This window comes from Sus scrofa, chromosome 7, assembly GCF_000003025.6.
Source record: "Sus scrofa isolate TJ Tabasco breed Duroc chromosome 7, Sscrofa11.1, whole genome shotgun sequence".
Lineage (NCBI taxonomy): Eukaryota > Metazoa > Chordata > Mammalia > Artiodactyla > Suidae > Sus > Sus scrofa.
This window is the reverse complement of record NC_010449.5, coordinates 80,286,395-80,313,678: the sequence shown is the minus strand read 5'-3', so window position 1 is coordinate 80,313,678 and position 27,284 is coordinate 80,286,395. Positions and strand designations below refer to the sequence as shown.

General features: G+C 38.3%; 1 protein-coding gene across 2 annotated transcripts in view; it reads right to left on the bottom strand.

Annotated features, from left to right (window-relative positions):
• KATNBL1 (chromosome 15 open reading frame 29) overlaps window positions 1-25,690 on the bottom strand; it is a 95,048-nt gene extending 69,358 nt beyond the window's left edge. Inside the window, 1 exon segment of one of the 2 annotated variants that reach the window (NM_001190181.1) lies at window positions 25,473-25,690. The gene's annotated coding sequence lies outside the window, so the exon portion shown is untranslated. 2 annotated transcript variants of the gene reach the window in all.

The window sequence follows — 27,284 nt, the reverse complement described above, 5'->3', positions numbered from 1 at the left end:
TTCTCAATTCTTGCCTTCTCACCTCATTTGGGACTCAGATCCCACACACACTTTTATATCTTCAATGTCTGCCTTTGAACTGATTCCTCCCCTTCTGCTTTCAAACTTGCTCAGGTTTCTCCTATCAACTCCTATACTCTTTCTCTACTTCTTTTTCCTGCCAAATTTCTACAATGAGTGCTTTTTAGTTTCCTTTTTCTCTTTAATCCTTTACAGCCTTGCTTTTATTCTCCCCTTTCATCTGAAAAAACTGCATCTTCACGGTCACCTCTAAAGCTATAAGAGAGTCTTTAGAGCACTGACGATGCCCATCGAGGTCAGCCAAGCCAACTCTAAAGACTTTGCTTATTTTTCGTCATCATTTAGTTTTTCATCACTTCATTCTCCCCCGCCCTCAATCTCTCTGTTCATAGGACTCAGCACTATCGTGACTCTCCCTGTCTTCTCCCTTTTGGTTCCTTTTCCTTCAACAACTCTCTTCTCTCCAGAGTAAAACTGGACAAATATGCTTTCATGGCTTCATTTATTTCTGTTGATCCAGTATCTCCTCTTTCACATATTTGACTTCTTGGTCTGTCACTGCTAGGTCTAAGTCAACACATCTAAAACAAGCTACTTCAGTCCCTTCCAACTCTCTTCTAACATCAAACCAACTAGCTACCTTTCCTAGCTACCATATTTTAAATTATTGGCATAAAATTTCTCTCAGACTAGAAACCTATGAGTCATTTTGACCCCACTCTCCTTCCTTCCAACCAATCACTAAGTCTTCATGAATCTTTCTTCAAAAGCATTTCATAAACCCATTCAGACTTTTCCCTTTCCACTGTCAGTACTCTACCCCAATCACTTCAAGCCTTAGTTACTGTAAAAATTATTTGATTTTCCTGCCTCCGATCTCTTCCTGGTCCCCATAAATTAGTCTTTGCAACCTACAGTGTTCATGGCAAAATCTCCACAAGTTCCCTACTGTTTACTACAGAATTTCCCAAATTATGTTTAGAGTATCCACATAAATTTTAATGGATGTTTTACTCTTTTCACATAAGTTAAGGTGTGACAGATGTTAAACTTCTTCTTGGACATTAATTATAAACATTAAAAAGGCTCTGAGAAGCCTGTATAATTTTATTTAATTCTGATTCCCACACTCACTCAGCCACCATCCTTTTTTTTTTTTTTTTTTTTTTAAATGGCTGCACCCGAGACATATGGAAGTTTCTGAGTCAGAGACTGAATCCGAGCTGCAGCTGTGACTGACCCAAGCCAGGGCAGTGAGGTTCTTAACCCAATGTACCATGATGGGAACTCAACCATCCTACTTTTTAAAAATAAAAATTTTGACCAACATACATAAAACTTGAAAGCTGTAGATGTTCCAGGGATGAAAGTTTGTCAAACTGATTTATTACATCAAGACCAAACTATTTATCTAAATATTTAAGACCTTCATAATTAAGTATACTGTTAGAAATTAATATTTTTTTATTGTAAGAGAAGATGAGCACAACATTTCCTACTTTTTTTTGTTCGTTTGTTTTTTTGCCTTTTCTAGGGCCTCTCCCGCAGCATGTGGAGGTTCCCAGGCTAGGGGTCTAATCAGAGCTGTAGCTGCCAGCCTGAACCAGAGCCACAGCAACACAGGATCCAAGCTACGTCTGCGATCTACACCACAGCTCATGGCAATGCCGGATCCTTAACCACTGAGCAAGGCCAGGGTTCAACCCACAACCTCATGGTTCATAGTTGGATTTGTTAACCACTGAGCCACGACGGGAATTCCCCTACTGTTTTTTTCGTATGGGGGAAAGGGAAGTGTTTTGGTTGAGAGAGGGAGGTTGAACTGCAACGGTGTTAATGAAATAATGGTATCATTGAAAATAATAGCAACCTCTATCAAAAGCTTACCATGTGCTAGCTATAGGTACTATAGTTATATCACATTATGTCTTTTCAATAAATAAGGAAACTGAGGCACAGAAAGATTATATAATTTGCCTGAGGTCAAAGAGCAAAAAATTGGTCAGAATCAGGACTGAAACCCTGAAAGCCAGGCATTGTCATCACTGCCTCCACCCTCTTTTTCTTTTTTTTTTCTTTTTTTTTTTTTTGACTATGCCTGCAGCATGTGGAAGTTCTTGGGCCAGAAATCAAACTTATGCCACAGAAGCAACCCAAACCACTGCAGTGACAATGCAGGATCCTTAACCCACTGAACCACGAAGGAATTCCCCATTGCCTCCACTTTTAACCAATACACTATACTGCCTCAATTAATATGGGATAATAAGGGTGAATGTATAGACAGACAATGAAGGTTTTATTTTCTAGTTTCACAATTTTTGGCACATCATTCATTCTATTCTTAATCAGTTTTCTCAGATGCAAAATGAGACTGTTATGAAGATCAAAATAAGATTACATGTAAGTTACTATTGCCATTATTGCTCATACTATTTATATTAAATATAAATATATACAATTCTGGTATTTGTAAATTTGACAACACTATAAAGAAATGAACTATGAACATATCTTGTCACTCAGTTTACAACAACCATATAATTTATCATCCAAACCAAGACACATTTTAGAGGAAAAGGAAATAATACTAAAAACTATTCTGGGTCAATAAGTATAAGCTAGGTTCGTCTCAAGCAAACTGGGATGTATTTCATCCCCACCCTGTCCCAGTTAATATGTTTACTTTCCTAGATTGATTTTCTATAATTTTTTTCCATAGAAAATATAAACTATCAGCAATAAAAAGGAACAAATTATTGAAAAATGTAACAATATGAGTAAGTCTCAAACACTTATGCTGAGAGAAGCCAGATTCAGAAGGCTACATACTATACAATCTCTTTTTTTTTTTTTTTTTTTTTGTCTTCTTGCCATTTCTTGGGTTACTCCCTCGGCATATGGAGGTTCCCAGGCTAGGGGTTGAATGGGAGCTGTAGCCGCCAGCCTACACCAGAGCCACAGCAACGCAGGATCCGAGGCCACGTCTGCAACCTACACCACAGCTCAGGGCAATGCTGGATCCTTAACCCACTAAGCAAGGCCAAGGATCAAACCTGCAACCTCATGGTTCTTAGTCAGATTTGTTAACCACTAAGCCACGACGGGAACTCCTATACAACCTCATTTTTATGACATTATAGAAAAAGCAAAATTACATGGAAACAAAAATATCAATCTTTTGCCAGTTTGGGAGAAAGGGAGATACTGATTCCAAAGGGGTAAGAGGGCATTTTTGTGATGAGGGACATATCTATATCCTGATTGTGGTAGTTATTATACAACTATGCATATGTTGAATTACACAACTTGATTTTAAACAACTGGGGTGAAGAGCACATATCATTAACATTTTTTCACTAGGCTCCTTGGATACTCAGAACTTACTTGATGGAAATGGGATATGTGGTGCCACTAGGCCCACATCCATTCTTTTTTCTTCAAGAAAACCGAGGTCCATAATTCAGTCTAGAGGCTCCAGAAATATTCCTCACAGTGTCTGGAATACATATCTGTTTTGACAGGTGATTACGAAGGCCTGCCCTTCTGGCTTTCTCTTTATTCTCCTGTGGCTTTCTTTGGCCCTAAGGACATAAGAAACCCTCAGTACCCTCTGTGTGCAATGATGTGGACTGTATGGCCTCATTTGGAAGCCAGTGGAGTTAAAAGCTTAATCTGCAAAGGCCTCCAGACTCCTCCTGCCTTTCCCAGCTCTCTAGAAATCTTTCTGCTTACTGTGCAGTAGGAATCACAACTTATTACCTGGGTGAAAAATTAAAGACTCACCTACCTTAAAAGACAGTGTAGCTAAAAGAGTAGTTCAAACAGACACATGTTCGAATTCCCAGTTTTCCCACTTAACTAGCCATGTGATCTTGCAAACATCAAGCCTCATTTTACTCATTTATAATAGTAAAGATGTTTGTATATTTACCCATCTTATTCCAAAAAGAATAAGAAAACCTGTAGACATAGTTACATCTAAATATAGAAAGCAAATATTAATAGGTATTTTCTCCTTTAGGGAGAAACCAACAATAATACAATACTAGTAGGGGAGGGAGTTCCCATTGTGGTGCAACAAAAATGAACCTGACTAGTAACCATGAGAGCATGGGATCTATCTCTGGCCTCGCTTAGTGAGTTAAGGATTCAGTGTTGCCGTGAGCTGTGGTGTAGGCTACAGAAACAGCTGACATCCTGCATTGCTGTGGCTGTGGTGTAGGTCAGCAGCTGTAGCTCTGATTCAACTCCCAGCCTGGGAATTTCCATATTGCTATAGATGTGGCCCTAAAAAAAAAAAAAAAAAAAAAAAAAAGGTAGGGGACTTTAACACTCTACTTACATCAATAGGGAGATCAACCAGAAAGAAAATCAGTAAAGTAAAAGTGGTCTAAAATGACATTCTAGACCAGCTGAACTTAATAGATAGCTATAACACATTCCATTCAAAAGCAGCAGAATACACACTATTTTCAAGTGTACAAGGAACGTTTTCCAGGATACATCATAGACTAGGCCACAAAACAAGTCTCGATAAATTTAAGAGGATAGAAATTATATCAAGCATTTTTTTTTCCAACCACAATACTATGAAATTAGAAATTAATTATAGGAAGAAAAACGAGAAAAACAGAAACATGTGGAGACTAAACAGCATGTTACTAAAAAACCAATGGGTCAATGGAGAAACCAAAGAAGAAATCAAGAAAGCATCTCAAGACAAATGAAAATGGAAACGCAATTATCCAAAATCTATGGGATGGAGTAAAAGCAGTTCTAAGAGGGAACTTCTAAATGATACAGGCCCACCTAAAGAAATAAGGAAAATTTCAAATAACCTAAATTCCCAAATATAGGAGTTAGAAAAAGAAGAACAAACTAAGCTCAACATCAATAAAAGGAAATCATAAAGATTAAAAAGGAAATAAATAAAGACAAAAAATCACATAAAAGATCAATGATAGCAAGACTTTTTTTTTTTCTGTAAAGATAAACAAAACTGATAAACCTTTAGCCAAGCTCATTGAGGAAAAGAAAAAAAGAGAGAGAGAGAACTCAAACAAAATAACTAATACAAGAGGAGAAATTATAACTAATATCACAGAGGTACAAAAAATCTTAGGAGAATACTACAAAAAGTTACATGCCACAAATTAGAAACTTTAGAAGAAATGGATAAATTTCTAGAAACATGCAACCATCCAAGACTGAATCAGGAAGAAATAGACAGTCCGAACAGACCAGGAACTAGCAGTGGAAGTAAATTTGTAATTAAAAAAAAAATATTCCCAGCAAACCTAAGTCCAGTGCCAGATGGCTTCACAGAAGAATTCTACCAAACATATAAAGAGCTAATATATATCCTTCTCAAACTATTCCAAAAAACTGAAGAGAAGGGAATATTCCCAAATTCATTCTATGAGACTACAATTACCTTTATACCAAAACCAGACAAAGACACTACAAAGAAGAAAATTATAGGCTAATATCTCTGATGAATACAGATGCAAAAATCTTCAAAATATTAGCAAACCAAATTTAACAGTATATAAAAAGGAACATTACACCATGATCAGGTTGGATTTATTCCAGGATGCAAGGGTGGTTCACTATGTGGAATCAATCAACATGATATACCATATTAACAAAAGGAAGAATAAAAATCATTGATCATCAATAGTAAAGCTTTTGGCAAAATTCTACATCCATTTATGATAAAAACTGCCTAGTAAGTGGAAACAAAGGGAACATTCCACAACATAATTAAAGGCTGTATATGGTAAGACCACAGCTAACATTGTATTCAGTAGTGAAAAGCTGAAAGCATTTCCTCTAAGCTTAGAATAAGACAGGGATGTTCACTCGCACCATGTTTATTCAACATAGTATGGTACTATACATAGAAAACTCCAAGTCTACACCAAAAACTATTAGAACTAATAGGTGAATTCAGGAGTTCTCGCTTATGGAGCAGCTGGTTAAGGATCTGCTGCTGTCACTGCAGTGACTTGGGTCAGGGAACTTCCATATGCCGAGGGCACAGCAAAATAAAATAAAATAAAATTAAATTAAAATAAAATAAAGAAAATAATAAAATAAAATATTCAGTAAAGTTGCAAGATACATGATTAACATACAGAAATTTGTTGCAATTCTATATGCTATTAATAAATTATCAGAAAGAGAAAGCAAGAAAATGATCATGCTTAAAATCCTATCAAGGAGTTCCCTTCAGTGGTTCAGTGGAAACAAATCTGACTAGCATCCATGAGGATGCAGGTTCAATCCCTGGCCTCGCTCAGTGGGTTAAGGATCTGGCACTGCTGTGATTTGTGGTGTAGGTTGCAGACACAGCTCAAATTTGATATTGCTGTGGCTGTGGTGTGGGCCAGCAGCTGCAGCTCTGACTGGATTCCTAGCCTGGGAACCTCCATATGCCATGGGTGCAGCCCTAAAAAGACAGAAAAAAAAAAAAAAATCACATCAGAAAGAATAAAATACTTAGGAATAAACTTAAATAAGAAAGTGAAAGACCTATACTGTGGAAACTATAAAACACTGATTAAGGAAACGAAGGAAGATACAAAAAAAATGGAAAGATATTCTATGTTCATAGATTTGAAGATTAATATTGTTAAAATGGCCATACTACCCAAAGCAATATATAGATTTTTATATGGAACCATAAAAGAGCCCAAATTGCCAAAGTAATCTTGAGAAAAAAGAACAAAGCCTGAAGTATTACACTCCTTGACTTTAGCCTATAGTACAAAGCTACAGTAATCAAAATAACAATGGTACTGGTACAAGAAGAGACACACAGCTCAATGGAACAGAGAACCCAGAAGTAAATCCACATATTTATGGTAAATTAATCTGCAACAAAGAAGGTTAGAATAAACAATGGAGAAAAGGTAGTCTCTTCAAAAAGTGGTGTTGGGAAAACTAGACAGCTACATGTAAAAGGATGAAAGTAGAACATTTTCTCACACCATATACAAAAATAAACTCAAAAGGCATTAAAGACCTAAATGTAAGAGCCTGAAACCATAAACCTCCTAGAACAGAACATAGGCAGACCACTCTTTAATACAAACAACATTTTTTTTTTGTATGTCTCCTAAAACAAAAGAAACAAAAGCACAAATAATCTAATGGGATCTGATTAAAATTAAAAGATTTCATTCAGCAAAGGAAATCATCACCAAAATAAAAAGACAGCCTACTGAATGGGAGAAAATATTTGCAAATGATATGACCAATGAGGGGTTAATATACAAATTACCTAAAGAGCTCATACAGCTAAATTTTTTTTTTTAAAAGCCCAATTTAAAAATGGGCAGGAGTTCCCAGTGTGGCTCAATGGAAAGGAATATGACTAGCATCCATAAGAACACAGGTTCAATCCCAGGCCTTGCTCAGTGGGTTAAGGATCCAGTGTTGCCATGAGCTGTGCTGTAGGTTGCAGATGTGGCTCAGATCCTGTGTTGCTGTGGCTGTGGTGTAAGCCAGTGGCTATAGCTGGGATTCGACTCCTAGCCTGGGAACCTCCATATGTTGTGGGTGCCGCCCTAAAAAAAAGACAAAAAAAAGAAGAGGCAGACCTGAACAGATTTTTTTTTTCTTTTTCTTTTTCTCTTTTCGGCTGCCCTGCTTCATATGGAGTTCCTGGGCCAGGGATCAGATCTGAGCCACAGTTGCAACCTACACCACAGCTGTGGCAATACCGGATCCTTAACCCACTGTAACTGGGCTAGGGTTGAACCTGCATCCTAGTGCTGCAGAGATGCTGCCAATTCGTTGCACCACAGCAGGAACACCCAGATATTTTTTCCAAAGAAGATATACAGATGCCCATAAGGCACATAAAAAGATGCTCAACATTTCTAATCACTTAGAGAAATGCAAATCAAAACCCACAATGAGATATCACCTTATACTTGTCATAACAACTATCATCAAAAAGTCTAGAAATAACAAATTTGGCAAGGATGTGGATGCCCTCATACATTGCTGGTGAGAATGTAAACTGGTGCAGCCACTATGGAAAACAGCATGAAGATGGCCCAAAAACCTAAGAATAGAACTACTATATTATCCTGCAATTCTACTCCTAGGTATATATTCAAGGAAATGAAAACACTAGTTTGAAAAGCTACATACATCCCAATAGCCAAGATACGGAAGTAATCTAAGTGTTCATCAACAGATGAATGGAGACACACACACACAACTCATACAACAGGAATATTACTGAGCCCCATTAAAAATGAAATTCTGCCATTTGCAACAATGTGGATGGACCTAGAGGGTATTATGCTAAGGAATTAAGTCAGACAGAGAAAGACAAATACTCTGCTACCATGTATACATGAAATGTAAAAAATAAAACAAATGAATATAGCAAAACAGAAACAGAGATATAAAGAACAAACTAATGGTTACCAGTGGGGAGAGGGAAAGGAGGAGGGGCAAGATAGAGGGGATAGGAGATTAAGAGATGAAAACTACTATGTACAAGATAGATAAGCAACAAGGATATATTGTACAGCATAGGGAAATATGGCCATTATTTTATAATTTTAAATGGGGTAAAAAAACCTATAAAAATACTGAATCACTAATGTTATACATCAAAACTAAGATATGCTGTAAATCAACTATACTTTAATTAAAAAAAAAAAAAAAGAAAACCAGCAGATAATAAAATAAGGTTCTTTTGACCCATGAGGAAACCAGGATAAAAAGAATGAAGATAAATTTAGAACTTAAGGTGAGAATATTCTGAGTCATTAAAATGATTTCAAAGTAGTCAGGCAAACTTTGGGGAGAGCAGAGCACTAACATTGGAATTTCACAGAGAGATCAAGGGAGTCATTTATGAAAAGATGGCAAAAACTTAAGAAGCTAACCGCATTAAAGCTTTCATAAAAGGAAACAGGGCAAAGGGCAGGGACTACTAAACTCATTGTAAGCATCCCTAAACACAACAAGCATACTCCATGACATTAGGTCTCATTTTCTAAGCTTTTGCTATTATACTTCCTGCCTCTCTTGATGTTTCATTTTTATGGAAACAAAATGTTTCTTCTACCTGAAATGTCCCTTTTTCTCCTTTTCCGTTCATCACACCCTCTTTGACCATAATGATTGAAATTAAATTTCTTCTCTAAAGCATATCTTGATTCCAATCTTCAGTGATCTCTTTCTTCACCTTTTTATGGCATTTAGTTAATACCACATACTTTAGGACTTTAACAATCAACTAATAATTGAGGCCTAAATTTAAAACATGACTGAGGGGTTCGTCGTGGCGCAGTGGTTAACGAATCGACTAGGACATGAGGTGCAGGTTCGGTCCTGCCTGCTCAGTGGGTTACGATCGGCGTTGCGGAGCTGTGGTGTAGGTCGCAGACGTGGCTCGGATCCTGCGTTGCTGTGGCTCTGGCGTAGGCGGTGGCTACAGCTCCGATTCAACCTTAGCCTGGAACTCCATATGCGGGAGGGCCAAGAATAGCAAACAGCAACAACACAACAGACAAAAAGACAAAAAAAAAAAAAAAAAAAAAAAAAAACATGACTGAGCACTAACTGATCCAAATGTGTCTCCTCTTGCCAACTAGACTGCAAAACTTCTTATCAGGAGGGACTGTATTTCACATCTTTAAATATACAACTTAAAGGCAATTCAGTTAACTCTTAATTTAAATATATACAGGTTGCCAAGGGGGAAGGAGGGGAAGGGAGGAATGGATTGGGAGTCTGGGATTAGCAGATGCATATTATTATATATAGAAGAGATAAACAACAAAGTCCTACTGTACACAACACAGGAAACTATATTTAATATCTGAATAAACCATATGGAAAAGTATATGAAAAAGAATATATGTATAACTGAATCTCTGCTCTACAGAATAAGTTAACACAACATTGTAAATCAACTATACTTCAACAAATAAATTTTAAAAAATATACAAAGACATAGACATATATGTGCATATATATGTATACCCTCCAGTGAGCATATGAGTATTATCACAAAGTATCCTACTACTTTAAGGTTCATTTTTTTTTTTTGTCTTTTTGCCTTTTCTTGAGCCGCTCCCGCGGCATATGGAGGTTCCCAGGCTAGGGATCAAATCGGAGCTATAGCCACCGGCCTACACCAGAGCAACAGCAACGCCAGATCTGAGCCGCATCTGCGACCTACACCACAACTCACAGCAACGCCAGATCCTTAACCCACTGGGCAAGGCCAGGGATCGAACCCGCAACCTCATGGTTCCTAGTCGGATTCATTAACCACTGAGCCACAATGGGAACTCCTTAAGGTTCATTTTTTAAATGATTAAAGGAAAGAAAGCATATGTATTCAACTTAGCAGGCATTTGCTGAGCACTTACTATGTGTTGAGATAAAAAATGCATGTCTTATTTCTCAAGAAACTCATGGGAAGGAAAGCCAATAAATATAAAACAATAAATGCTATGAAGGAGTTCCTATCGTGGCCCAGCAGTAAAGAACCCAACTAGTATCCATGAGGATGCAGGTCCGATCCCCGGCCTTGCTCAGTGAGTTAAGGATCCAGTGTTGCCATGAGCTGTGGTGTAGGTCACAGACATGGCTCGGATCCGACAGCATTGCTGTGGCTATGGGAAAAGTCAGCAGCTGATTGAACCCCTAGCCTGGGAACTTCCATATGCCACAGGTGTGGCTCTAAAAAGAAAAAAAAAAAAAGACAATAAGTGCTATGAAAGAGAAGTAAGCAGCACAGGTTACTAAAAAAGCAATAGCAGTATATCTAATTTGAGGAGTAGTTAAGTATCCAGAAATATATCTTAGGTCATATTAGATCTGAGCCCTGAAGAGAAACAAGAAATTGTGAAAATAAAACAAAGGAAAGCTCTCTATTTAAGCAATCATAGTAAAAAATAAAAACTCTTATGTACTCAAAAATCAGAATCTAGAGTTTTACTTATTTTCATGTTTTCAATTCCTCTCCAGAAATGAGTATGAATAGAAAGCAAAAACAGATACAAAAGATGATGGGGAACTTTATAATGGATACATCAGGTTGACAATATCTAAATCATTAACCAACTTTAGCATCACAAAAAAGAGACAACCAAACATTTTATGCCTCCTGATGATGTGATATAACAGGCAATACTACGCTACAATTAAATATTTTTGCCAAAAAAAAAAAATCTAACCTAAATATAATGAAGCCTCAACTACCTGTTACCAACTACCAGTTTAAAGGGAAATACATTCGACAGAGAGGAACTTGCTAACACTGACATGAGGATATAATCATTCTTTGGGACACAAAACAGTTTCCTCAACAAATACTCTGCAAGGAAAAAAATAAAAAAGGAGAAACCTACATATTAAAAGAGACCACATCAACTGAATATAACACGTGGACATTGCTTAGATCCTAGTTAAAAAAAACAAAATACAAAACTGTTAAGATGTGAAAGAATCAGGAAAATTTGAATATCAATGATACACTATATTAAAGATAATTATTTGTTTACAACTCTAAAAGTACAACATATAATAAACTGTACATATTTAAAGTATTATGAATACATATACATCCACTAAACCATTAACCCATCAATAGTAACCCTACCCATCATCTCTGAAAATTTCCTGTGCCCCTTCTCAGTCCCTCCTCAACCACTTGATCTGCCTTCTGTCACTATAGATTAGTTTGCATTTTCTAGAATTTATATAAACGGAATCATGTAATACACACTCTTATTTTGCAGAAGGGTGTGGTTTCTTTCACTCAATATAATTATTCTGAGAATCATCCACGCTGTTACATGTATCAATAGTCCATTACTTTTTACTGCAGAGCAGTATTCTACTGTATGAATGTACCACAAGTTTTTCATTCACCTGCTGATGGACATCTACGTTGTTTCCAGTTTTGGCTATTACTAATAAAACTGCTATGAACAGTCAGGTACAAGTCTTGGTATGACAGATATTTTCATTTCTCTTGGGTAAATATCTAGGAATGGAATGTCTGCATCATATGGAAGGTGTTATATTTAACTTTTTAAGAAAACTATTATCTTTTAAAAGTTGTACTGTTTTACATCCCCATTTGCAATGTATGAGAATAAGAAATTATTATTAATCATTGTTAATTATTTCTAGTTGAATGGTATTTTGATTATGTCTCTCTCTTTTTTTAAAGAGAGTCTTTCAGAGAGACACACATTAATGTAAAAGTCAGGGAAGGGGAAAAGAGAAAAAAAAACAGCTATGTACAGGAAGACTATGGCCTCTCTCTCTCAGTCCACATCCCTAGATTTGGGAGCAGGAGAAAAAGTGCTGCATAAAAGAAAATAAATCAGAAATGATAATAAAAATTCTCTCTCTCACTTTAGAATATTCCAATAAACACTGAATGTGTCCACAGAGGTGAACTGCAAAGCTGGGGACAGGCAGATAAACTTTTTCTTTATACGCTCCCTATGCCAAATTTTGCATTTCACACAAATGTTATTTAGTTTAAAATAAATTAAAATAAAAAATCACCAGTACTTCAATTACCAAATATATTCTGGTGCTTCTCCTCTCAGCAATTTAATTTTATATGCTGCATTCTGCCATTAACAGTGTATTTTCCTGCAACCTAAAAAATCTTTTTGAAAATGATTTAAATTAATATATAGTATTTGATCGCATGGATGCTGTTTGTTTTTATTTTTGCTATTACAGAAAATACTTTGATGAATATCCATTACATACAAATATTTGTACATACCTGATTATTTCCTTTGGATAAGCATATTACTAGGTCAAAAAAATATGATTTTTTTTTTTTTTCCTTTTTGGCTGCCCCTTTGCATATGGAGTTTCCTGCCCAGGGGTCAGGTCTGAGCCACAGTGGCAACCTATGCCATAGCTGTGGCAAGGCAGGATTCTTAACTCATTGTGCTGGGCCAGGGATCAAATCTTCATTCCAGTGCTCCAGGTACACTGGAGGAAAGATACTTTACTGTAAGCTGTATCTTTCTTATGTGATTAAACTGGTGCTGTTGCACAACAGCAGGAACTCCAAAAAATATGATTTTAGAGCTCTTGAATATATGGTAAGAGCTCTTCCACATAATGTGACTGGAAGTGGTGGTTGGTCATTCAAAATGATTTTTTTTTTTTTTTCTTGAGCCGCTCCCTCGGCATATGGAGGTTCCCAGGCTAGGGGTCAAATCCGAGCTGTAGCCACCGGCCTACACACCAGAGCAACAGCAACGAGAGATTCGAGCCGCATCTGCAACCTATACCACAGCTCACGGCAATGCCGGATCCTTTAACCCACTGAGCAAGGGCAGGGATTGAACCCGCAACCTCATGGTTCCTAGTCGGATTCGTTAACCACTGCGCCATGACGGGAACTCCCAAAACGTTTTTTAAAAAATCATTTAAAATGAGGATTCATTTAAAAAAGAGAAAGATACACACATACACCTTAAACGTTTTAATTTAAAACCTAAAAATAATGCATAAGCATCATCTATGATTTCTACTCTAGGTTTTTTTAAAGTGGCTGAAGAACTTAATGATATTCAACAAAGCATTATCAGTGCAAAATCCTAAACTGTTTGAGTTTTACTTCATTTATCTTTAAATTTCTAACATATACTGAATTTGGTAGGAAATTCTTTAGTCATGTCTTTTTCTAGCCTATCCAAAGCATTCTAATTAGTTTTTGTAAAAACAGTATTTTTGAACTCCTATTTTAAATGTTTATATTTTCTAAATTGGGGAACCACATAAACGTGACAAAGTGGCAGAGATGGATAGCTGCCCTCTGATCCAAACTTGTGCCTATAAAGGTAAAGAATAACCACTATTAGCACTTTTAACAACAGAAGATTTCTGTATTATCAATTTCCCTTTGAAAATCTGACAGAATGTCATGTTTTAGTTTGCTTTTTTCCTTAAAAATTTGTTTATTTTATTTATTTTATTTTATTTTTTGGTCTTTTTGCCATTTCTTGGGCCACTCCTGTGGCATATGGAGGTTCCCAGGCTAGGGGTCTAATTGGAGCTGAGCTGCCAGCCTACGCCAGAGCCACAGCAACGTGGGATCTGAGCCGCATCTGCGATCCACACCACAGCTCATGGCAACGCCGGATCGTTAACCCACTGAGCAAGGGCAGGGATCAAACCCGCAACCTCATGGTTCCTAGTCGGATTCGTTAACCACTGCACCACGACGGGAACTCCTAAAAATTTATTTTAAAAGATGAAACCTAAGTAGAACAGAAACCACAAAATTATATTTAACTGGTTTTTAGTATCTGCCAAGAAAAATAAAGCCCCCAGAGAAATAAAAATCCACCCCCAAACCCAGTTTAAAAAGAAACAAAACAAAACAAAACACAGTGACAGCACATACAGCCATGGCCCCATGGAGGGTAGAGAATGCCAAGTGGTTCAGGCCTTAGTTCCCTGCTATAGATACTAAATCACATTGGAGGGGAGGAGGGTGCAAGGGCCAGGAAAGAAAGCCAGGAGGGGTAGTCTTATAAAATTACTTTGAGAGATATATATAACAAACATAAAGTGGTGTGGCATACAACCATTATGGTTGAGCAAAACAAATCCCACACAAGAGGCCCTGATCCCTGTCTGCCAGAGCAATTGGGGCTGCCCCCTGGGTAGGAGGGGGTTCTGAGGTAAGGAGGGAACGGACCTTGGACTGCAACTGCACAGTGAGATGGGGTGGGCATAGAGGGGGACATAGGGTCAGGGCTTGGATCGGGTCCTGCCACTAGTCTGCTTTTGAGTCACTGTAAGTTGTATCTTTCTAATGTGATTAAACTGTAAGGACTCAGTGGTATGGTACAGAAGGGGAAAACAAGTCTTGGAATCAGACTTCCTGGGTTTGAGTCCTGCTTTTAGATTTACTTGTTATGTGATCTTATTAGACAAGTTATTTAACTTCCTATTTTCAGAGTGGTGCTGTGAGGATTAAATAAAATAATCCACTTACCACATTGTCTAGCATTTGGTTAATCACTCTATAAATGTTAGTGCTTATTAAGTTATACATAAACATCACTAATGAAGAAAGTTGTCTTTGGTATGAGAAACATGATTTATGGTATCAGCAAATGTTAATATAGTTCCTACAATATGCTTTTCTGTATACATGCAAATGTAGCACAGGAAACAAAACAAAAAGGATAAAAGTTCTTTTTTAAAGGGTAGTATTATTGCTGAATCCTTTTTTTCCTTTATCTCTCTATAGTATTAAGATTGAATCATTTTCTTCAGCTTGTTTTTTCTGCATCAATTTTCTATAGTAAAAAAAATTTGACATTTTAAATAAAACAATTTAATTTCTTTTTTAACATAAGAGAACAATATATTAATAATAGAAATTAAAGTTTCTTAAGTCTTGAAGTATACAAATTCTATAAGTTACGTAAAGCAACACAAAATAATTGTAAAATTATAAAATTCATGACTTGAATCACTTTACATAGAATTCTTGGTATTACAAATAGCTACATCATAGCAACCAGCAGTTTTCTGCTTCATTCCTACTTATAACCTTAAACTTCCCAAACTTTCCTACTGTGAAATTTTCACCATCACCACAAGGTTTACAGTGAGAGAAACACAAACAAGCAATTACAATACATTATGTTAAGCATAGTGATATGATTTATCTAAGAGCTTGGGGGGGGAATTGCTCTTTAAATTAAACTATGAAATAGAAGAGAATAGTTTAAAGCAAAGTATTTAGAGAGTCATTTCACAGAGTAATAACTGCTTCTTCTAGGCCAGTAGGACTCACCCAGTAATTCTCAATGAGTATTTCACTAAATTTTAATCAACATGTAAAATTTATCCTCATAACTAGTAGAGCAAGGGTATTCAATACAAATAGTACATTGAACAGACCGTGCGACCCAGTGTAGAGCAGATACAATTTATCATTAGAACTAAGAAAACACACTTTAATGTCAAGCTAGAGTCAAAAAAAGATTACGTGATTCATGATTTTAAGATTAAATGATTACATTCATTTCTTAGGTATATCTGGGCAGAGGCAATAGTGGTGTTGGTTTACAAAGGCAGCAAACACTTGTATTACTCAAAGTGATGAACTGAATGGTAAGTTAACTGTGCTTTTTATAAAGTACATGAGACACTACTACACTGGTAGAGTAATGATACATTCTGTTGACCTGTTTAATTTCGTTTGGAGCCTTTAATCCCTCTTAGATTCTTTTTTTTTGTTTGTTTTTTTGTTTTTTAGGGCCACACTCACGCACATGGAGGTTCCCAGGCTAGGGGTCTAAATGGAGCTACAGCTGCCAGCCTACGCCAGAGTGACAGCAATACCAGATCCGAGCTGCATCTGTGATATACACCACAGCTCACGGCAACACCAGATCCTTAATCCACTGAGCGAGGTCAGGGATTGAACCCGCAACCTCGTGGTTCCTAGTCAGATTCCTTTCCACTGCACTACGACAGGAACTCCAATCCCTCTTAGATTCTAATTTGACTGAAGGTGAACATTTTGAAATAGTGTCAATTGGATGGGGCATGGATTGGGACAGGGGGAGAGAAGGTGAACAAATATGGAGTCCCTTTTGGACTTTTTTTCTTCTTCTTTTTTTTTTTTTTTTCTGGCCCCACTCACAGCATGCAGAGGTTCCTGGGCCAGAGACTGAACCCAAGCCATAGCAATGACAACACCAAATACTTAACCACTAGGCCAACCAGGAAACTCCCTGGACTTTTTGAATTTTCCATCAAATTCAAGTATTATGCTTTTTCAAACCACTTTTTAAAAAATTGAAGTATAGTTAATTTACAGTGTTATATTAGTTTCGGGTGTATAGCAAAGTGATTCAGATATACATATGAATCTTTTACAGATTCTTTTCCATTATAGGTTATTACAAAATATTGAATATAGTTTCCTGTGTACACAGTAGGTCCTTCTTGTTTACCTGTTTTATATATAGTAGTGTGTATATTTTTAATCCCAAATTCTTAACTATGTTTTAATTAAATTAAAATGTATTATATATTTCTCTTCCTATGGCTACATAAACATGTGAGTCTTTGGGAAGACGACTCAAGGTCTAGGGTTTTTTTAAGCCATATAGATGACTATCTCCTGTTAGAACAGTCTAGTATTTTTCTGGAAATATTCACGGGGAGAAGAAACACTAATTCTTTCCAATTGTCTTCTTAAACTCAGAAATGGAAAATATATATGCACATATAAAACAATATCATCTTAAGGATCCTTTTTGACCCCTTAATTAGCTACTAAAAGTATTTCTGATGCTTTCAAGATAGACTCTATATATGTGAAAGAATACACCAATAAAGTGCACAACTCAAAAAGACAAGCTAATATAAACTACTTTTAACATTCTATATCTTCACGATTTGGACTGCCATTACCAGTCTATAACACATATTTCTAATTTTGAATCAATACAGCAATTATACCCTAAGACCCTGAATATTAGAGTAGATTGTCCTTTGAGAATTAAACGAAGAAATTAACAAAAGATTATGCTAGTGTTCTTTTATAACAATAGTTCTGAAGGCGTCTTACATTTAAATGCTTGTGAGGATTACCTTATATCCTATCACCTACGAAGGTTTGTTAACACCGTATCTCCTAAGCTGAAATCAGAACATATATTGAAGTTTGAAAATGCCCCCTTCTCTTGGGGAACACTCCCTCTCCAGCAGAGGAATTACACTGCTTTACGGAGCTCTAATCACTCCTAGGTCCAAGACTTAACTGTAACCAAATTTAACATATTGTCTTCATAAAAAAAAAAAAAAAAAACTGTCTCAATGTTTCCCCTAAACTCTGAACTCACATCTCCAACTTCCTACAAGTCAGCTCCTCATGGGACGTCTCTTGAACTTAAGATATTGAAAATAGAAACCTTAATACTCACTCTCTCAAATCTGCTCCTCCTAACTGCTCCTAACTCAGTAAATGGAATCATCATTCTCCCAGTTGCTCAATCTCAAAGGATTCATCCTTGATTTCTCTATTCCTAAATTCCCTACATCCAATCCATTGCCTCTGCCTTTATAATACATTCCCCAAATGCCCACTTCTCTCCATTTCCATTACTACCATCTGAGAACAAACTTCTATCATCTCTTCCTTAGACTATAGTATCATTTACCTCCTAAAAGCTCCATCCACAATGTCTTAAACATGCCAAGCTCATTTCCATTTTGTGTCCAAGACATTCCTTCTGCTTAGAATATTCCTCCCACATACTCTCAGGGTTGCTGCTTCTCAGCTCAAATGTCACCCACCCCAGCAGATTTCCCTGACCACCCAATCAAGGATAACACCACCCTCATCTCAATCATTCTCTATAGCAGTAACTTATTTTCCCCCTCCTTAGCACTTATCACAATCTAAAATTAATTTGTTTATTTGCTTGTTGTCAATGTCCTCCCACTAGACTGTGAGCTCCATTAGAGCAGGAACCACATTCATTGTATCTAGAATAGTGCCTGATGTATAGAGGGTGCTTAATAAATAGTCGATAAATGAAGGAACATATCTAAAGAAAGACTATGTCAACCATGAAAAATAATGGTTGAGAGAGAAGAGTAACAAAATATTTTAAAATGTCAACTGGGGAGTTGGTTTTTGGATACAAGCCCACCTAAATAAAGTCCACAACCTTCTGAATAAAGCAACCTTTCCTTTCCAACCAAAAAAAAAAAAAAAAAAAAAAGGAGAGAGTGCCCAACTGTGCTAAACCTAAAACTATGTTAAGACACTGCCACTGAAGTGGCTTGGGTAGCTGCTGTGGTGTGGGTTTGATCCCTGGCCCAGGAACTTCAAGATACCATGGGTGTGGCCAAAACAAAAAACAAAAAAAAACTGCCATGATATTCCAGTCCTCCTTTCAGATACATGATAGGTTTATACTTGCCCATCATCAAGTTAGGCAAGGTCATGTGATCTGCTCTGGCCAATGAAACATAAACAAATCTTAAAGAGCCACTGTGTGAGACTCACTCCTACCACCTTCCTTCTGTCATGGTAACCACCAACAGGCCAGAGGTTAAGGTTCCATCTGCCTGTATTCCTGAGCAAGGACAACATAGAGTAGAGTCCCCAGACAACTCACATGTAACATGAATTGAGGAGAAATTATCCTTTGTTGTTCTAAACCAATGAGATTTGGTGGTTATTTGTTACTGCAAAATAACCGAGCCCATCCAAACTAATAAACTAAGTAATGTGGGCATGGAAGGATACAGTCAATCTCACTAAACAGTCCACCAATATTACTTAATATATATATATACTATACATATACTTAATTTCCTTCTGCTTATTACTTAGTTTCCAAATATGTCTGCCAACAAGGAAAGAAAAAAACTATTTATGTGGAGTTTTAAGGATTCTTGTTCCTGATACTACTTTTCAGTAAATTCAGCCAAATAATGAATGCCATCCAATGCAGGCTTCTTCAGAAATAGTCTGCCAGCCTCTCCTTATCTGAAAATATATTTTCTAGGTAAGAATAACTGTGCTTTTTGTTTTATTATTATATACACCAATTATTTGATTATTAAACAGTTACAATTCAGGTCACAGTTAGGGAAATGACTAAGACAGACTAGAAAGGTAGACTGGCTAAAATGCAGAATCCCTGAATCTGGGAACCTGGAATCAGGAATCCTGGACTTTAAGTTTTAGACAAAATAGGCTTACTGAGAAGCTTTGCCTATGAATCATATGATTTAAAATATTCCTGAAGATTATTTTATATGGCAGTTGCAGAACTAGGATGATTGGAATAGGAAGACCAAGAGTACTAGTTTCTAACAGCTGCATCATGAATCCTCCACAGATGAAAGGCCAAATTTTAATATATACGATTACTTTTGCAACAACTCTAAATATACTGCTAATGATGATATTAAGTGGTACCGGGAACAGGCAGAGCATAGATACTTGCAAATAAAAGGCATACTGAAAAGTCAAGTTGGCACACAAGTAAGACCTGGTGACGGACAAAACTGCACTTTGTGCGCATGAGGGGCAGTCAGGGCAGTGATTACTTAATAGTTCTGAGAGGCAGCCAAGGGAACAAGAGATGGATGCTTTACAACAACTAGGAGATATTTTCTTATATCATAGGAATGACTGGGTTGTAATCAGGTTGATTTGTACTCTGAGTTCTTTCAAGGTACTCAGAGCATCTGTACAGCAGTTCAACAATTTTCTTTCCTCAAAAACAACCCATTCCTTCACTCGTTGAATAAATACTCAATATATGCTATATGCTAGTTACCATTCTAGGTATTAGGAAAGCAGAAGTGAATAAAACAAAAATCCCTGCCCTCCCAGAGCCTGTATTCTAGTGACATTTAAGTTCTATTCTAAGATTCCTCCCCCTATCTTATTACATGGGAGTAGCTTTTACAAATGCCTTTGGAAGAAATCATCTATGATTTATTATTACTTCACGCTAAGATATGAAAGACTAATAGTTTCCCCATGGTAATTACAAAAGCAAATACTTCACAGATTCACAGAGTTGGAAAGGACCTTGGAGATAATTTGTATTTACAGATAAGATTAAGGGATTTGCCCAAGAACATTCAGTCACTAATAGGAGAGCCAGCTTAGAACTGTGACTTCCAGTGTTACAGCTTTTTCCACATAACACCAAGCTGCTTGTTCTAAGATTATACTAGTGAGAAGAGATGCTAGAATGGGCATTCATGATTCATACATAGGTGGTAGGTTCCTGAGTGACCCTTTCAAGGCAAAAAGAATTTTAGGCAGTGTGTAAAACTGAAGGAGAGAGAGGTGATTATAGGGGAGGCAAACTGGGGGTAGTTTTCAGAAGATCTTTTCCCCCCTTCTCTACCCTCATCATGTCCCAAGAACAAAGAGAATATAGAACCTCTTCAAGGTTAATGGATATTAGCTATTTATTAGAGGATACCAGGGGTGGGGATGGGGCTTGGGGGGCAAGCATGAAGTACTACATAGTCAATGGCAAAAAAATCAAATTATATATCCTATCCATAATTTGAAAAGTGTATCTTCCCAGTAAATGTACCATTTGTATGTATTAAGTTTAAGGTTTTGTGCAAGGGATTGAACCCGCACCACAGCAGAGACCCAAGCAACTGTAGTGATGACGCTGGATCTCTAACCTGCTGTGCCGCAAGAAAACCCATTTTTAAAAAATTTACATTCCTAAATACATTTTCCACAAAACACCAAGTTAACTGATACAGATCAACAAGTATAATTACAAAACAGCAATGTAATATTGACTGGTGTGATGTTATGAGGTGTCCCATTGGTGTGTGCAAGCATTTTTTGAAGATAATTCCTCCTCTGGAAAAGAATTAGACTCACCTCTTGCTTATAAACTTTAGCAATCTAAAAATTTAAAAGACCCAAACTATTCCCTCATCCTCACCTGCCCCATCCTCCTGGTAGTCCAGGGCTGTGTCTGTGGGAGAGAACAGCTGTGCGTGGGGGGCAGGTGGGTAGCCCTAGAGCGAGGATGCAAACTGTTCCTTGAGGGTGGTTCCTTGTTCCACCCCCAGCTTAAAAAAATTTAAAAAATAAATATATATATATATGATACTAAAATAAAAATTAAAAAATAAAAAACCTAAACTAGTCATTTAATCTTTCAAAGTAAAAATTCATGACCAACAAACCTGAATTTTACTTAGTATTTTAATAGAAAATTCATTCCAAGAAGAGGAAGATTTGCTAAGAGCGAGCTGAAAAATAAGCTTAGTACAAAAAACAAGCAGTTAAAAAAAAAGAAAAAGATTATTAATTATGGGAGTTTTAGGAAAAATGTATGCTGACAGGTATCAAGGATAGTCCTTCTTTTTTTTTGCTTTTTAGGGCCGTACCTGTGGCATATGCAAGTTCCCAGGCTAGTGGCTGAATCAGAGCTACAGCTGCTGGCCTACACCACAGCAATGTGGGATCTGAGCTGTGTCTGCAACCTACACCACAGCTCAGGGCAACACCGGATCCTTTAACCCACTGAGCGAGGACAGGGATCGAACCTGCACCCTCATGGATAATAGGTTCATTTCCACTATGCCAACAGGAACTCCCAAGGATGGTCCTTAAAAATCTCATTATATTTTTATGTAAATGGCAGTTGACATACCTAAAGTGAAAAGTATTGCAGAGAATCCCATTTTATTACCATAGTGGCACCATTATTTTAGCTTCCAAGATTTAAAACCTTGGAGATAACATAGACTTTTACCCCTATTGTTTCCTGGAGTTAATCAGTCATCATGTTCTAGTATTTCTTCCTTCAAAACATCTCTTTTGAATACAAAGCAAAATTCCCAATTTCGAAAGCACACAAAAAACAAAGAAGAATGACCATTAAAAAGAGTATTTTTCCAAGAATGGGAGATACTCATGATATGCTGAGTCAAAAAAAAAACAAAAAAAAAAAACAAAAAAAAAAAACAACCCCACAAGGAGAAAAATGTGTAATTCTAGTTTTATAAAAAGGAAAATAGCTATCAGCATAAAAAAAGATGTGAAAGGAACCACCACATGAAAAACGTTAACAGTTTGGCTTTTAGTTTTTTCACTTTCTCAACATTCCCTAAATTTCCCACAACGAACATGCATTCTTTTCAAACTTAGAAAAAACACTATTTAAGTAATTGTCTCATTTTACCACTACTTGTCTACTCCTATCCTAAATTCTTATAGCCTCTCCTTCCCCCCAGGATTCCAACAATAGTCACCTTCTTGAGGTCTCTGAGGCAGCTTCTCCCCAACGTTGTTATTGTTATTATTCATCATTCACATTTATTTACAGCACAAAGAAGCAGAGGCTGGCCATATAAACAATCAGCTTAAAAGAGCATTTCTCAACCTCATCACCACTGACATCTGGGGCAACTATTACTTACAGAGGGGGTGTCCTACTTTGGTATGTTTAGCAGCATTCCTGGCCTCTATACACTAGACGCCAGTAGAAACACCATGTCCCCTGAGGGGCAAAATTCCCAACAGTTGAGAATCACCCATTTAAAAGTTTTTAAACTTGCAAAATCATCTCTCCTTATATATATGTCAAACCTAAACTCCTTTGACATGTGTTTTAATTTTTTTTATTATAGCTGATTTACAATGTAGTGTCGATATTTGTGTTTTAAATAATACTCCTCATAGTCTTCTGCCATAATCTTATTTTTCTCAATAGAAACTTTCCAAATAGATCAGACTTACTTTTTCCTAGAAAAATCATTTTCATTCCCAATTCGAAGTCTTTGAACACACTGTTCCCTCACTAAAATTCTCCACTCATACTTGTATTCAATGTCCACCATCCATCCTTCTGTTGTAGGTTCTTTGCAGAAGCATTATTACTAACCTGCTCAGTTCAGTTCACCATACACCCACTGCACTAATGAAGAATCTCTCATATATATATGTACATATGTATGTACACACATACACACATACTTTAGTTGTTGTTGTTAATCTTATTTCCCAAAGTAGACTAACTTCCCTAAGGTTTGTTGCCCTGGCACATTTCTTTTGTATAGCCAACCGGACTGAATATTGCTTAATGAAGGATGAATGAAATTTATTTATTTATTTTTTTTTTTAAGTTTTTATTTGGGTCATTTTAGGGCTGCACCTGAGGCATATGGAGGTTCCCAGGCTAAGGGTCGAATCAGAGCTCTAGCCACGGGCCTACGCCACAGCCACGCCAGATCCGAGCCACCTCTGTGACGTACACCACAGCTCAAGGCAAGAGCAGCGGATCCTTAACCCATTGAGTGAGGCAAGGGATCGAACCGGCATCTTCATGGATGCTAGTCAGATGCATTTCCACTGAGCCACAACAGGCACTCCATTGATGAATGAAATTTAAATGCTCTGCTGTAAATTAAGCATAAACTGCTGATTTCTCAGGAAGTGATTTTGCTTTTGAACCTTATTTCTTGTCATGGAGTTATTAATCTTTTCCAAGTACAAGTTTTTTAAGTTTTCAGAAAGGAACAATATATAAGGGTATATTTTAAGAAATACAAAAGTTTCAAACTGTACACTTTTAGGATATGATACACAGGAATTAAAACTATAAATTACAACACAAACAGGAACTTTACAAACTCTATCTTAAAATATCAAATGGGTTTTTTTTGCTCAATGCACAAAACTTAATTATGTCAGCAAGAGCAGAGAACTCGATTTGGTAACGTATGCATGTGTACACCAAGGCATGTATATTATCTCCCCAGTTGAGAGAAGTAAATGAAATGAAAGTGCTCTGTAAACTAAAAAGAGCCACCTATAAAGGAGGCAGTAGAGAAACATAGTTAAAAGGTGGAGCCAACCCAGCTTTGGTACCAATTACATCTTATACAAGTTACTTAACTTCTCTGTGCCTCAGTTTCCTCCTAGTCAAAGTGGGAATAATAACAGCATCTGTCCCAAAGCAAAGCTCTCAAAGTGCTTAGCATATACAAAGCACGAAATAAATATCAGCCATTCTTATCACTACAGCGCTAGTTATTAGCCAAGCAAAAGTATTAAGTCCTGAATCAAGTCTGAAACTGGTTAAAAAACAAACAAGAAGGATAAACTACACAAATTTAAGCTATTAGGTGGACTATTTTTTTTTCATAATTTTTGCCAATGCTAAGCTGGTGATTATTACAGACCTAATTTCTGTTACAGTTTTTTTTTTCTTTAATCTGCAGAGAAACCGACATAGACACCTCTGTTTTCAAGGAATTTTACAAGCCAGAAGAAACAAATCAACTCTTTGTTATCTCCACATTTAAGCCAATTTAAGAGCGTGGTAAAAGCCTAGGTACTGTTACAGATCAACTTTTCAGAAAATACAATGAGGTTTTTAAGGTTGCAATCAGCAATTCTTATGCAGTTATGTCAAGTTTTTGTCCTGCTACACAAAAGCTTATGTGTCAGGGAAGCAAGCACCCGACAGAAAATAAGGAAATACCAAGGCCGGGCCTGGGCGGCTCTCGGGAAAACCTGTCCTCAAACAGAGCGCCCCAGACGCGCAGCGTCCTTCCCCCTCCCCGGGGTGCACCAGTCGGCTCCACCCGAGGATAAGTGACAGCAGGTTCCGTCCACGCCTCTCCCGGCGGACCCCTCGCCCACCCGGGTGGCCTCCAGCGCTCGCTGCGGCGACCGTCCTCGCCGCGGCCAGACAGGGGCTCCACCCGGACCTCGCCGCCCAGACCCCCGACCCGGGCGGCCCCGCCACGGGCCGGGGTAAGCGGAGGCCGCCGCGGGGCCTGCAGGTGGGGTAGGGCGCGGTCAGGCCCGAGGAGAAGCCCGGCCTCGGCAGGGCAGTTTCGGGCACGGGGCTGGCGCAGGCCAGGTTGTCACTTACCGGCGCCTCATGGTACCGCGGCGCCTCCGCGCAGCCCCGGCGCCAGCCGACTGCGCCCGGACTATCTCTCGGCTCCCGGCCGAGTCCCACTCAGGGCCATTCAAACGCGGCCGCGCGCGGGGCCCGCCGGGATAGCTCCCCCGAGGGCGTCTCGGAGGCTCCTCCCAGCGGGGCTCTCAGGTTGCGTAGGACTGGAGGGAGGGGAAAGAGGGCGCGGGGGCATAGTGCCCCCTGGCGGCCACGGGTACGCACGGCAGTCTTGCGGCAAGTACTGCTTTAGGGACTGAGGGTGGGTCAGAGTCAAAGAATAACTTTGCGCTAGTGCCAGTCTGGCGGGAGAGACTGTGCTTTAAGTGTTGTACATTAAGTGCAAACAATCTGCTATAAAAACATGGTGCAGGAGTTCCCTTCGTGGCACAGTGGTTAACGAATTCGACTAGGAACCATGAGGTTGCGGGTTCCATCCCTGGCCTTGCTCAGTGGGTTAACGATCCGGCGTTGCCATGAGCTGTGGTGTAGGTCTCAGACGCGGCTCGGATCTGGTGTTGCTGTGGCTTTGGCGTAGGCTGGCGGTTACAGCTTCGATTAGACCCCTAGCCTGGGAACCTCCATATGCCACGGGAGCGGCCCAAGAAAAGGCAAAAAGACCAAAAAAATAAAATAAAATAAATATGGTTCAGGGATGGAGCTTCCCTGGTGCCGCAGTGGAAATGAATCCGACTAGGAAGTGAGGTTGCCGGTCGATCTTTGGCCTCGCTCAGCGAGTTAAGGATCCTGCGTTGCTGTGAGCTGCAGTGTAGGTCGCAGACGCGGCTCCGAACTGGTGTTGCTGTGGCTGTGGCATAAGCTGGCGGCTACTGCTCCCATTGGACCCCTAGCCTGGGAACCTCCATATGCTGTGGGTGCGGCCCTAAAAAGACAAAAAAAAGGGAGAGGTTTATTCATCATTCCCGTTCAATTGCACTAAGGAACGTATTTAAAACAGACTCCAGAGCTTTGTGACCTTGTGCAAGTCATATAAACTCTTGTGTGCTTTGGTTTCCCCATCTTAAAATGGGGATGATAACAGTATTTGCTTCATAGATGATAGGATTACATGAGTTAATACATAGGAAATTCTTAGAGGAATGTGTCTGGCACATGGTAAGCTATATTTTTAGCTATTACTTTTTTAGTTCCTAATATATGCCAGACTCTGTACTGGACTCTTTTTTTTTTTTTTTTTTGGCTTTTGTCTTTTTGTTGTTGTTGCTATTTCTTGGGCCGCTCCCGCGACACATGGAGGTTCCCAGGCTAGGGGGTCGAATCGGAGCTGTAGCCACCGGCGTACGCCAGAGCCACAGCAACGCGGGATCCGAGCCGCGTCTGCAACCTACACCACAGCTCATGGCAACGCCGGATCGTTAACCCACTGAGCAAGGACAGGGACCGAACCCGCCACCTCATGATTCCTAGTCGGATTCGTTAACCACTGCGCCACGACGGGAACTCCTGTACTGGACTCTTAAGAACACAAATATGTATGAGGTAGACCCTGTCCCCAGGAAGCAGACTCAGTCACTTTGGGATGAGCTACACTAGCCTGTGAGATTAGGGTTGGATCTGTCCCTTATATGCTTTTAATTATCTTCATCTTAGTGCAGACAGAGTTTATCCATCTTCAAAGGCAAGCTACTGGTCAAGGTTAACCAAACTGTGTCAAGAACAAATTTGTCTTTGGTGAGACTCTCATCCCTTGGAGAAGACAATGGAGTAGTGCCTTTAATGGGGCAGTTTTTCACTGCAAGACTCTAATTCCTTGACTCATTTCCC